General features: G+C 42.0%; 1 long non-coding RNA gene across 1 annotated transcript; it reads left to right on the top strand.

The window, feature by feature from the left end:
- Positions 1 to 186: 186 nt before the first annotated feature.
- On the top strand, positions 187 to 11181 carry LOC129150107 (uncharacterized). Its single transcript, XR_008556835.1, has 3 exons — positions 187 to 375; positions 5754 to 5951; positions 10990 to 11181. It is a non-coding gene; the product is annotated as an uncharacterized LOC129150107 (long non-coding RNA).
- Positions 11182 to 13816: the final 2635 nt, after the last annotated feature.

Here is a 13816-nt window from a genome sequence, read left to right as displayed (position 1 = left end):
TCTGCCTTCCTCAGCCATTTATATAGACCATTGTGATTACACTGGGCTCTGTGATGGTTAATTTTATGCATCAACTTGGCTGGGTCATATCTACCTAGACATATGGTCAAATATTACTTTGGATGTTTCTGTGAGAGTGTTTTTGATGAGATTTATGTTTAAATTGATAGACTTTGGATAAAACAGTTTACTCTGCATATTGTGAGAGGGCCTCATCTAATCAGTTGAAGGCCTGACTTCTCCTGAGCAAGAGGCAATTCTGCCAGCAGATGGTCTTCAGACTTGAATTGAAACATTGGCTCTTCACTGGGTCTCCAACCTGCCAGCCTATCAGCCTATCCTATAGATTTTGGACTTGCCAGAATGCTTAATCAAGTGAGCCAATTCTTTCAAATAAATTATCTATCTATCTATCTATCTATCTATCTATCTATCTATCTATCTATTTATCTATCTATCTACACACACACACACACACACACACACAGACACACGGCTCTGTTTCTCTGGAGAAACCTGATTAATACAGGCATGAATAATCCAGAATAATCTTCCCATTTCAAATTCAGATAATTAGCAATCTTAATTCCATCTGCAACATTAGTTACCCTTTGCCATATAGCTCAAAATATTCATAGGTTCTTGGGATTATAGACCTAAGGACAAAGACATTTTGGGGGTATCATTATTCTGCAGACAACAATGCCTTTTGTCCATTTTTCAATTAGATATTTTTTACTGTTGCATTTTGAGAGTTCTTTATATATTCTAAATATAAATACTTTGTTAGATATGTGACTTGTAAAAAATTTATTCTATCCTGTAGCTTGTCTTTTCATCTTCTTTACAAGGTCTTTGGTAGAAAAAACAATTGTTTTTATTTTTTATAATGTCCAATATATTGAATTTTTTAATGGATTATATTTTTGAAGTAATGTTTAACTCTGCACCAACCCTTAGGTCTTGAAGATTTTTTCCTCTCTACTAAAAATTTATAATCTTACAGTTAAATCTATGATTGATTTTGATAAAGTGTGGGGTTTAGTTCAAAGTTTATTTATTTATTTATTTTTGCTTTTATATTTACAATTGCTCTCACACTATTTTCTGAAATGTTTATTTTTCTTCCACTGAATTACTTTTGCCTTTTTGTCAAAAATCAGTTGGCTGTAATTGTGTGGAGATATTTCTGGGTTCTCTATTCTTTTTCTTCTGTTTCATTGATCTATGTGTTACGCCTTCACCAATATTACACTATCCTGACTATTAGAGCTAGATGTAAAAAAACTGCTGGTACTTTGATGGGAATTGTGTCAAACCTGTATATCAATTTGGGGAGAATTGTTATATTATGTGTGAGTGCACGCACGTGTGTATTGATCAAGTGATACTTTCTTCATTAGCACACTAATATGGTCAATTACATTAAGGCATTTCTATTGTTTTAGCCTTTTTTCACTGATTCTTTTCTGTATTTATTCTGCTATTGAGTCCATTTTGTGAGTCTTAAAAATATTTCAGATACAGAATATTTTAGTTCTAAAATATCCATTTGCTTCGTCTTTATATTTTCTATTTATTTGCTGAAACTTTCTGTGTCTTTGTTGAGGGTATATATATTTTTTTCATTTGTTTCAAGCATGTTTGTTAATGCTTGTTGAAACATTTTTATGATTACTGCTTTAAAATCCTTATCAGATAATTCTAACATCTGTGTTATTTCAATGTTGGCATCTGCTGATTATCTTTTCTTGTTCCATTTGCTATTTTCCTCGTTCTTGGTGTGATGGATGGTTTTCAATGGAAACCTGGACACTCTGTATGTAATGAGATTCTGGATCTCATTTAGAACTGCCCTTCAGCAGCCTCTGATGTCACTCTGGTGCCATCACATTCCTGTCAATTGGAGAGAGAGTCTAGGCTCCCCTGCTTATACTCCAGCACTACCAAAAAGGGTGCGTTGGAGGGAATTGTTATAGCCCAGTGATGATACAACACAAGTCTAGGCTCCTCACTCAACTTCTGCTGGCAGGCTGGGGCAGGACTTCATTGTTTCCTGTGGTGTTTGGCTGGAGAAGAGCTGTTACTGTGTACACATTGTCTGCTGGTCTCTGGTTCTTTGGCTGGTGAGAGCAGGCTTTTCTTATCTGGGTGTATGGGTATTTCCAGGTTGCTAGCTTCTCCAGCACCCTGTTCAAATTCATGAGGCAAACCAAGAAACCAGGGACTCCCTGCCGTGCTATTCCTTGGGTCCTGGGGTCCTTTCTCCATTTGCCTTCTCTGTACCTTCTGGAGACTTCTCACATGTGTTTTGCATGTTATGCTTAGGGCTTTTTGTTGTGCTTACCCAAAGGTATAGGGAAAAACACAACTGCTTCAATTTTGCCAAAGTAGAAGTTCATGCATGCTCTCTTAAAAACATTTGGAGGCACGTGTCTCGCTTGGGTAAGCTTTTGTAGAGGCAATGCACGCTGTGGTTAAGAGGTCAGCTCGAGTCACATACCAGCAGGCTGACTTACTTCCTAGCTTGGCCACTGACTAGCTGTGGATTTACCCTCTGAGTGTTAGCTTCCGCATAATCCCACGAGGATAGCCAGCCTCATGTGTCAGCTTGCTGGGCTGTGTCCAGCCCCCTGGGGTTATTTCTGTCTCCACCTGGCTGTGCCCTTGCCTGTCCATGGAGGTCCTTATAGGTGTTTTGTCTTTGGGCCTCTGCTCTTTGCTGCTTTGTCTTGACTTCTGACATGTTTAAGTCCAACGGAAGATTCTGTGCTGGCTGGATGCTGAGCAGGTGCAGTTGGCAGGATTTGGGGTTCTGGTATGGAAGATTCTGAGGCACTTTTGGCCACAGAAGAAACCCGTGGGGTCACCAGCTCACGGTCCTTCAGTGAGATCTGACAGCCTGGAAGGGCTGGGGTCTGGGGAGAGAACCCAGAGGCCAGGGAGGGAGCTGCAGCAGATGCATATTTTTCAGGTTTCTGAGTCCATAAAGCAAATCTGCTTCGAGAAAACTTGAGAGAAAAAGATGGAATGCTTTGACCCACTGGGAGGCCTTGGAATAGTAGGATGAGGTGACCAGATGCCCCAATTAAAGATTGTTTTTCAAAGCACGTTTGTAGTTGTTTTTGCTTATGAAAATACCCTGGGGACCCATAATTTGGCAATATACATATAATCAATTGTTTCAAAAACAGAAGTAATGCTGGCTATTATAATGTAAACTGTTTTCTAAATGAAAGAATTAAAGGAATGTAATTGGAGAAGTATACAAACAGTGGTTAATATGCTGCTTCTTGCAAAGACATATTACAACTTATAATCTTCCTTTATGGTGTATGTTGTCAGTGTTTAATCAGGCGTGTGAATGTATTCAGGTGTTAAACCCGTTCTGTTAGCTGGGACGCTGCACTATTATCTACTGAGCTGTTTATGTTATATTGTTGTTGGCTCTCTGAGCTTCTCTTTCTCTTGCTCCTCTTTCTCTGGTCTCTGCAATCTGTATAATTGTCTTCTTACTTTTGTCTTCAGAAAGCTTTAAATAGAGGAACTGGGAACGATTAACTGTGTCAGATCACAAAGTTCTGGTGCTTTACAGATTAATTACAGAGACTTGCTATGCTGATGCTTTAAAAGGCGGAATGGGACCTGGGTCTAGCATGGAGGCCACTATGGGGTGGCCGCCAGTGGCCCTTTCTACTTATGCTTGGAAACACCACCCTTGACCTCAATGGGCTCTAATAACTTCACATTCCTGAGATCCCTCTACTGGGAATTCCAGGGTCAGCAACAAAAGTGAAATGCCAAAGGGAAGTGCTGCCTCTTCTGAGGAAGCAACAGGGAAAGGTTTGCCTGAGTAAGGAAATCCCTTAAAACATTCATTCATTCATTCATTCATTCATTCATTCATCCATCCATTCATTCATTCATTAATCTTCTTTGTCTTCTTATAGAGTGTGTTTTTTGGGAGGATCCTGTTTCAGTATTTCTGTTACAGGAAATCAGATTGGTTGTACATTTCTACATGCAATAAAATCCAGTCTCTCTGCTATGGCTGGTCAGTTTAGATGCCCAACTGTGAGCTCTTCAAGAAGTGTTCATTGGGACTAATTCCATATTTTTGGGTCCTATTTTACATCAGTCTCTCAAATTCAAATTAGGATTCCAATATTGCTTTAAGAAATAATTTTGGCAAAATGGAATATAAGAAACAAAATGCATTGCGGTGTTTTTAATATAAGATGGAATCACCTTAAAATTCAAGGGAAAAAGTTGCCTGCATAGGATTAAGTATTAACTGGAAAATTAGGAGAAAAAATGATCAGGGGTTAGATATAAAATTGTGCTAGAAACATTTATCTATACTTAATCCTTACAAAACATAGTGCTATGGAATAGGACCTCTGTTAGCTGTGCTTAAATGCAGGTTTTCTTTTCTTTCTTTCTTTTTTTTTTTTTTAAGACCATCATAAACTGGAGGGAATAAATAGAGAAACAGGGCAAAGAAAACTTAAAGACACTTAGCAACCTCCGACTAAAACATGTGCTTACGCCTAAATGCTGTTTTCCCAGTCACTGCTGAAAGCAGATGATGGTTAAATACCTTGGCATTCTTTATGGAGTGAATTAATAAATTCACAGTTATTAGTCTTATTGGGACTAAGGGTGACTAAGAATTAAAACAGGGAATCCTAAATGTCTAGGCCACATGACCATCTTTAAGATTCTAAAATCATGACTTGAAATAGAACGACTCTGCTCACACCCATGGCTCTAACAGCTGTGTATACTGAATGGTATGAAAATAATTTTTTTTTTCTGATTCTTGACCATTTCAGTTACTCATTGCTGTTATCAATAGCCTTCTCTTGGTGAACTTGTAAAATTGTTGCGATGGAAATAAAACTCAGAGAACCCTAAATGAACAGAGCAGAATCAGGGCATGCTGTGGGTACCATCTCACCCAGAGTTTTCTTCCATAAAAAGGGGATAGTGTTGCCTCATGACAAAGAAGAGAAAATTGGTGCTACACCCCATAGTTAATGTGACAACATGCAGCTAATGAGCACTTAATGATCTCTAGTCTGCTCATTTTTGTCATCCATTTGAGAATGTCACTTGTTTTATACTTTAGCCCTATGGTGTAGGATTAGCTTCGTGCTAAAGTGAATTAATCAAGGTTTTAAAAAAATCTGAACAAAAGTGCTAGAAAATGTGTACAGATATGAAGAGACTGAACATATATGCACCTGTTCGGATAATGTGTAATTAGCTTAATAGAATTTTTGGTTGAATGTGTGAACTGGCAGTAAAATTTTACTTTTTTCGTAAGACCTCTACCTTAACATGGAATATATTTTTTAACCTGAAGTCATCCTTGGAGAATTATTAAAATTCCTGGGAAATAAATTACTCCCTTTGGGCACAAAATGAACATCACTTTTGAAATGGAATTAAGTAGTTCTATTTCAAAACCTGCTGATCCAATCATGTATGTATTTGTTATATATACACATATATATGTATATACACATATATGCACACACACACATATGCACACATGTATATACATACACACACTTTTAAAAATTACCACTTCATTTGTTTCCATTATTTCGTGTCTTCCCATAGAAGTTCTCTTTTCTGTTCTTCATTTAGGTAAGTGCATTCCAGGACTCAGAGATTCCAAAAAAGAGGTAAAATTTGTCAGTTAAAAATTTTTTCAAAGATCTTTCTGTCATTCTAATGTTGTACAGATAAGATCGACTTTGCAAAGAAGTTCATTCTGATGGCTATTATATTGCAATGACTGAGTGAAAAGTATTTTTCTCATTTGCTGATTTCCTGAAGAGGACACCCACAGCCTTGAAAGAATCCCTGAGTCTACTGCTTCCTTTCACACTGAAATTACACATCCCCAGCACCCACTCAACAAAGTTTATGCTTCATTGCAAGTAAGAATTCATGTTTTTTAAAACAGTACAGAATAAATAAAAGCCTATGTACTTTGGAACTACCAGGAAGGGTGGAAGTAAAATGTTTATCCTTCGACTTACAAATGTTCAGAACAGAATAGTCGTTTTGCTATAGCCTTTATGGACTCCCAGTGACCACTACAGAAATTCAACAGGGAATCTGCAGTTCACAGAACCAACCATAGATGGCGACACAGTACGCAGCTCCTTAAACCCATAGAGGCACAACTAGTCTTATTGGCTCAGGTGCCTGAATTTTTACCATTAGAGAGTTGTTCCTTTGCTTCAAGTATTATAGCATTGAGGGTACCATTTCTAAATTAAATACTTTTGGAAGGGATAGAAATAATTTACCAGCCATTGATACCGAAGAGCTACCTAACTTAGAAAATGGCTCCCCGAATGCAGTAACGAGTTGGCATGTCTGAAGGCATAGGATTAGGGTGGAAGAGTAAAGATGGGTGAAGGTCCTTACGGGGTGTGCTCTGCTGGAGGACAATCCAGAGCTCTTGGAGTGGTTGTCTTGGAGGGAGGAAAGGCTGGCTCCTTAAAGACACCTTCTACTCAGTTCTAAATGTGACTGTAGGGCTTTCTTATATCTCCCCCTGTTTAACTGAGAATGTGGTGCATTTAAAATTCACATGAACATGAAATTCTATGGTAATGTGAGTCAGGAAGCAAAGAAAGGCTGCAGAGACTATTGCAAGTGAAGCCTCTCTTTCAATTTGAAACGGAACACTTAGAATTTGGAATTTTCTAATTTTGTTATCCAGTAGCTCTTGGAGGTGAATGGGCAAGACTTATAATTCCATTTTAATAGATCTCATCATTAATGTCTGCTCATAAAAGTTACTTCATTGCATTAGTGTACCTGGAACTGGAATGCAGAGTTGCTCTGGGGTCTCCAGGTGGCCCAGAGGTTCAATGCAAAGTTGTTTTGCACAAAGAGATCTGCAAAAATAACCGTGCCTTTTAGTTTTGATTTCCTTTCTATTGATTTACACTAGGAACATTTAATTCCAAATCTTGGAGATGGCTGACATGGTCATTCAATTGAGGCTTTGTAGTGAAGAGACCATTAAGAAAGTGGAGAGGGAAGACCATACAATTTCCACTAGGATGGGGAATCAGGGTTAATTTTATTCTGAGATCAAATTCGTGCCAAAAGCTTAGCAGGTCACAGGCCAATGCCATCACTGAAGTATAAAGGACCCAATGTTTGGAGCATGAGTAGAAAGATGCACCCTCTGAATCTCTATTCACGCAGCACACGCACAAGTTGGGAAATGAAATTCTGAGGACAACAGGAAATAGAATTGGGCAACTGCTGCCTAAAACGCTGTGCTTACCTATTGCAAGTTGAACAACAACCAATTGTTCCATTTGTGTGTCTCTTCAAGTTTTTATTTGAAATAATTGAGTCCAATTTTTAAAATTAATCTTAATCTTAAAAAAAGATGCTATTTCCTTAGATAGACACAAATCTGACAATCGCACGATAACTGCTCTGCCTCCCCGGAAGTCATGACCTTTATATGGAGAAAGAACTTCGTAGAGATAGACCTGTTGCCCAGGCCATGCTTACAGGGTCTTTCTTTGCCAATCACCCATGGAAGTACTCTGTGGATAGCTTGGCCCCAAAAGAGAGGTAATCTTGACTTAGCATAATGATGTGAATATTTACATTATGAAAAACCTAGATTATCTTACAGGACTTTTTGGGGGGAATTTGAAAGTTTTCACTTTGGAGGGAGTGAAATCTCATGGAAGTTTGGTCTTCTAATGTTTTCAGATGTATTTCTCTGCGCTACAAATTTCACGTTAGGAGTCACTGTCAAGGGTGAGGCTAGCTAAGGTGTGTACGCTCCTGGAGGACCCACTGGGCCATGCATGCCAAAGGCTGCCGGCTGCCGACCCCACTGGCTTTGGAGAAGCTTCAAGTGGCCGTGCCTGCTTTGGGCTGGGAGGGCAGCCTCAAGTTCACCTGGGACCTGCCTTGCCTCCGGGCTAGTAAACACTCCTTGTTTTGGGAGTGGGCTCCCCTCTCAGATTGTATGTAGAGGAGATGTAGAAAGGGAGAGAAGGCAAAAAGGAGGCCAGGACGCAAAGGGGCACTGTATGGGCAGGAGACAGAGGAGGTAGTGACCAAGGTTCCTTAGCTCAGGGGCACCATTGAACTGGGCAACCATGGGGGCAGAGTCCCAGTGGTGGTGGCAATGATGACATCTCCCCTATCACAACATTAACCTTGAATAATACACCTGATCAGGTGCTTTGAAGTAAAAACACCTGCAGCTTCTTTGAAAGCCTACACATCAGGCCCCACAGCCCCAGGTGTGGGCCAGTGGCACCACCCCGCCTTCCCTTTCCTGCAGTCCTGCCTCCTCCCACTCTGTACCCCCTCAGCTCCCTGAACCCCTTTTCAACCACCCACTGCATCTATGTGTATGAGAGAGGCAGGGGATGCGATGTTTAGGAGCCAGACAGCCAGGTTCAAATCCTCTGCAACCTCAGGCAAGGACTTGGGCTCCTTATGCCTCAGTTTCCCCATCTGTACAATGGGGAAAACTCTATACCCCTGGTAGATGTGCAGATTAGAAGAATGACAGCTCAAGTAGTGTCATCAGGTAGCCATGCGGTGGGGTCAGAGGTCAGGTCACTTCCCCAGACACCATTTTTGGCAGCTCAATGAGCAAAAGCTTGTTGAACAAGGCCCCTCCGAGGCTTGGGAGTGGTACTCCTTATTGGGCTCTTGGGTCAGGGACTGTCTTTTTGATACCCTCCTCCTCTCCCCACACAATTCTCTGACCCTCACCTGACTCCAAGCTGGCTCTTTGACTAGGCTTCAGTGAGCCACCCTGATGCCAGGCCGGGTTCCTTCAGGTCACTAGGTCAGGTGTTGGTGTCAAACCTTCTCCTGGCACAGCTCCCTGCTGCCCCTGAGGCAGGTCACTCTTTTAAAGGGTTTTAAGAAATGATTAGAGCTTTAGAAGAGCTGGATGCCATCTGCCCTCCAGGATCTAATCTGTCTCCGGAGAGATGACATGCTCTACTTGTGTTGCAGAGAAATGGTCACTTCCAGAGAGTATTTCAAATGACTATTTGATATTTGGTAACCTCTCCATTTTTTTTTTCCAAATTTAACTGAAAACGTCTTTTCTCTTATACCAAATCTTGTCACTCTTTTTTTACCCCCTCATTTTTTTAAAAAAAATATATTTTATTGATTTTTTACAGAGAGGAAGGGAGAGGGGAGAGGGATAGAGAGTTAGAAACATCGATGAGAGAGAAACATCGATCAGCTGCCTCCTGCACACCCCCTACTGGGGATGTGCCCGCAACCAAGGTACATGCCCTTGACTGGAATCGAACCTGGGACCTTTCAGTCCGCAGGCCGACGTTCTATCCACTGAGCCAAACTGGTTTCGGCAACCCCCTCATTTTTATTCTATCTGTTGCCCACGGATTTGACTTCTGAAGGTGTTTTAAGATTTTCTCTTCTGAAAACATGACCTGGAATCCACCTCATTGTACCATTAAGTTCCGATAGTGGAGCAAGGTCCACCCAGCTCCTTGTGAGAGGGTGAGAGAGAGAAACTCAGTGGTAGTCTCCGAGGTGAAGTGTCCTCAAAAAATGAGGTTACTAAGAATTTCTGAAATAATTTTTGCTATTGTTTGGCTGAAAACAAGGAATGTGTGAGGGTTAAGCAACGAGATCGATGCCTTCTTTCAAACAGCAAGCAGTCCTTACTGCGCTGTCATCGCCAATGCCTGGCGGACGCCACAGTTCCAAGGACAAGAGCTACGAGTTTGGCTGCACTCTGAGGCCTCCGAGAGCTCCTTGCTCTGAGAATGCTGCAGCTTGTATTAAAAGTCAACATTCTTGCTATTGACTGCCCTAGTGTGCTCAGGTCAGGACGCAAAAACTTTGATGGCTTCATTAAGCTAGCAGCTCCTCAGTGTAGGCGTTAGCTGACTGTAGATGGCCTTCTTGCTTTATCCAAAGGGTTATTTATTTTTCATGGAAAGCATGTGTGTTTTCTGCTGAGAGAATAGAGAGCTGCCTTATTGAACACACCTATTAGCTAGTAATTTGAATGTGTTACAAAGAAAGACTATGCCAACCCCATCGAAAACCAATACCACCATTTTTTATAACAAGCATGTCAGAACTTCCTCTTGCCTGGAATGAAAGTCGTTGCTAATATGACTAACCAACACACGTGAAACACAGTATTGCAGTTAACTTTAATAAAGGAAAATAATCCTATATAATAAAAGGGTAATATGCAAATAGATGGAACAGCAGAACAACCAATTGAAAGCATAATATGCTAATGATATGCTAAGGCTGCTCAATCACTTGCTATGACGTACACTGACCACCAGGGGGCAGATGCTCCGACTGGGGTCCAGCCAACCAGGACTGAGCGAGCAAGATGGGCCGTACACATCCTAGAGCCCTCCTGCGGCCCTTCCCCAGCCCGATCATGCACCAGTGGGGTCCCTCAGGCTGGCCTGTGCCCTCTTGCAATCCGGGACCCCTCGGAGGGTGTCGGAGAGCTTGTTTCAGCCTGATCCCGCAGGCCACTTGCCTTGGGAGGGCACCAGATGCAGGGCTCATGGCTGGCGAGCGCTGCTGCCACAGCACAAGCCTCTCCCGATTGGGACTGATTGGGCGCGAGCCCGCGGCAGGCACAGTGGGCCGGGATGAGTGGGAGCGGCAGGCAGGAGCTGAAGGTGGCATTGGACTGTGGGTTTGGCCTGATCCCTGCAGGCCACCCAGAGGGACCCCACCCGTGCATGAATTTGTGCACGGGGCCTCTAGTCTAAAAATAAAGTGTAATAAAAAGACATTAACTTATAATAACATATATTTCAAAATGTAAATCCTTGGGCAAAAGGAAATGGACAAACCCTTGTATCTCCTTTAAATGAACCCATTTGAGTTTAAGAGAAGTAGAGCAATACTAGTATTCAGCTGACAGTTGTTAACACTTTTGTTTGATATTTGCAGGGCTAATGGATACATTTGTAATCACATACATACTTACACACAGAGAAGGCCCCAGGAATGTACACGGTACACAGATGCAATCTGCTGGTGCATCAAGTGCATCAGCAATGGTGGGATTTTCCATCCGTGGCATGATTGTCCAAACTGGCGAACAACTCTTGATAAAGACCTGAATAAAATAAAGTACCTCTCCCCTTGATTTACAAAGTCATTGCATTGCTAGAAAATCCAGTTGATGCTAAAACCATGCAACAAATATTTTGTGTTTGTAGAAAAAACCAGAGTTGGGTTTGCTGGGTATCATCCCAATTTTCACTCACCAAGTGATCTAAATGAAAATGTGCAGTGGGGCACTCAGAGGCCACAGCCTCGCCCTGGGAGGGGCTCAGACCTGGGAGCATGAGGCCCTGAGCTATCACCAGCTCACCAGGCACTTCACATCCAAAATATTTCTCAAGGTTTGTGGACTTTTTTGGAGCTCTAATAACATCTCAAATGTTGCTCAAAGGTCATTTGAACAACTCAAAATGCTTCACAGTCGTGCAGATGAAGCTCTGGAGAGACATTGAAGCAAGGTGGCCCTTGAGAGCCTGAGCAGTAGACCTTCTTCCTCTGCTCCTTGGGGATTCAGTGGCCAGGTGGAGCGTAGACTAAGCATCTCCATCAGGAGGCCATAGGCCCAGTGATTAAAACCCGTCACTCTGAAGCCAGAGGCCCGTCTTTCAAAGCCATGCTGTGCCTCTCTCACTGGCAGTGCAGCTTGTCTGTAGCATCTCAGAGCCTCAGAGCACCTACCTCCCAGGGCTGTGGGGACTAAAGGAGAGAATCTGAATAAAGTGCTTAGTGTGGTCCCAGTCCCTGGTAAGTGCTCAATGCATGTTCGTTACAATCCTGTTTATTTTCCCTCCGTTGTTGGCAACATTATTCAAATATAAAAACCATCTCTAGCAAGAGCCTTTTAGCAAAAGCTCCTATTTTATTCAAATTGAACAAGAGTCCACAACATCTCTGCCACCTGGCAGGCACAGACCCTCTGAGACGGAGCTTTTATTGAGTTACATACCAGGGTAGAAATGCTTTCTGTCTTCTGTTGAAATGGAACTCCTCAAAACAGAGAGAAATCTAGAAATTGTTTCATGAACCCCAAACTTCCATCCCAGACTCGGTTAAAGTTTTAATTTTGCCGTAGACATGAACGAGGAAAAGTAGCCGGTGTTGTTCCCTCACATCTGATTGTGGATGCATCTCAACGATGCTAGCATCCACTAGTGTCTTTCCCTCCCTGTGTTCACAGCGTGGAGTCTATTCCTCCACCTCCATGAAACTGGGCTGGCCTGTGACTTTTTTCACCAATAGAATAAGGTCCTGAGAAATATCCTACTCTCACCTGGTCTCTTGGAAATGCTTGTACAGAGACTGCCATCTGGTAAGGAAGCCCAAGCCAGCTATGTAGAGATGGGGGGAGGGTAGGTGGAGAGAGAGCGAGACAGCACAGCCCTTACATACATTCCAGCCTGTGGACAACTCCAGTGCCAGCCACCATCTGATTAATCCATGAGAGGGATCCCCAGTCAAAATCCTCCAACTGAGCCCATCAACCCCAGTACCTTGGAAACAACAGTATGCTGTTATTTTAAGTCATGACCTTTGGATGGTTGGTCATGTAGCACTCGATAGCTGAGTGTAAGGTTTGTGATGAAGGCTTGGCATAAATATTATGGCCAATGTCAGGAAATACAGTGTTTGTGGAGGCTCATTTACCTGAAGTAGGGAAGATGAACTCTGTTCACAACAGAACTGTTAGAATCATTCACAACCGTGCACAATGACTGCAACCATATTTAACCATCAACACCTACTACAACCATTTACAATCACCCACAACCATTCACAACCATGTACAAGCATCTACAACCAAACAAAACAAGCCAATGCCCCTCCCAGGTCTGGCGGCCACACTGGTGGGCTGAGAGGATTCATGAAGTCTGCGCATCCGTGGTTTTGTTTGTCTCTGTCATCAGAACCACAGCACGTCTACCCCTATGTTCCTACCGGCACATCTGGCTGCGAAGAGCAGCAGAGGAGGCAGGAGCTAGTACCATGAGGGTTCCAGAAGCAGAGTCCACTCTTCCCCACCTCTCAGTTCTGTCTCTCTCATTCACCAAGAGCCAGCAGCTGGGCAGAGCTGGATTTTTCTGCATGTTACCAGTAATGCGCCACGTGACTACCTGCCCCTGAAAAGGCCAGGCGCTATTTTGTCAGAAGGTTGAAATAAAGTCTATTTACATTGCTTAGAAATTTAGGGTCCCTTTTAACAAGAGAATGTATCCAGCCCCACAACAGTGATGGACATTTCGTAGTTCAGACTTTATTCCTTGTTTTCTGCCTGAATGGCAGATAACAGGTACATAGATTGTATACCCTGAATTACACTTTTTTTTAAGGTAAATAATTCAGACTCTTTAATGATTACAGTTCATACATTACTGAATGATAATATTATGACATTTTTCTCAAGGTCCTTGAAGATCACCAGACTAAAGGTGCAACTGAAATATGTAAAATACGATTATAATTGTTATTCATTTTTTTCTTATTAGAGTAAATGATATGGTTCCATTCAATAGAAATGTTCTACGAACACCTTCTACTAGAGCCAGAGGGAATAATATTGCAGGTCTGCTATGTAAAATCTGAAGGTATTGAATGTCTGGTTGGAATCTCGTGCCATGGGTCTATGCAGAAAGGGATGGCTGCAAAAATGTTAACTTCACAATAAAAGAAAAATGAAACAAGTTTCCTTTTAACATCTATAGTAAGAGATATC

Source organism: Eptesicus fuscus, chromosome 8, assembly GCF_027574615.1.
Source record: "Eptesicus fuscus isolate TK198812 chromosome 8, DD_ASM_mEF_20220401, whole genome shotgun sequence".
In the NCBI taxonomy this organism is placed as follows: domain Eukaryota; kingdom Metazoa; phylum Chordata; class Mammalia; order Chiroptera; family Vespertilionidae; genus Eptesicus; species Eptesicus fuscus.
The sequence above is the reverse complement of the archived record's forward strand: the minus strand, read 5'-3'. Positions and strand labels throughout refer to the sequence as shown.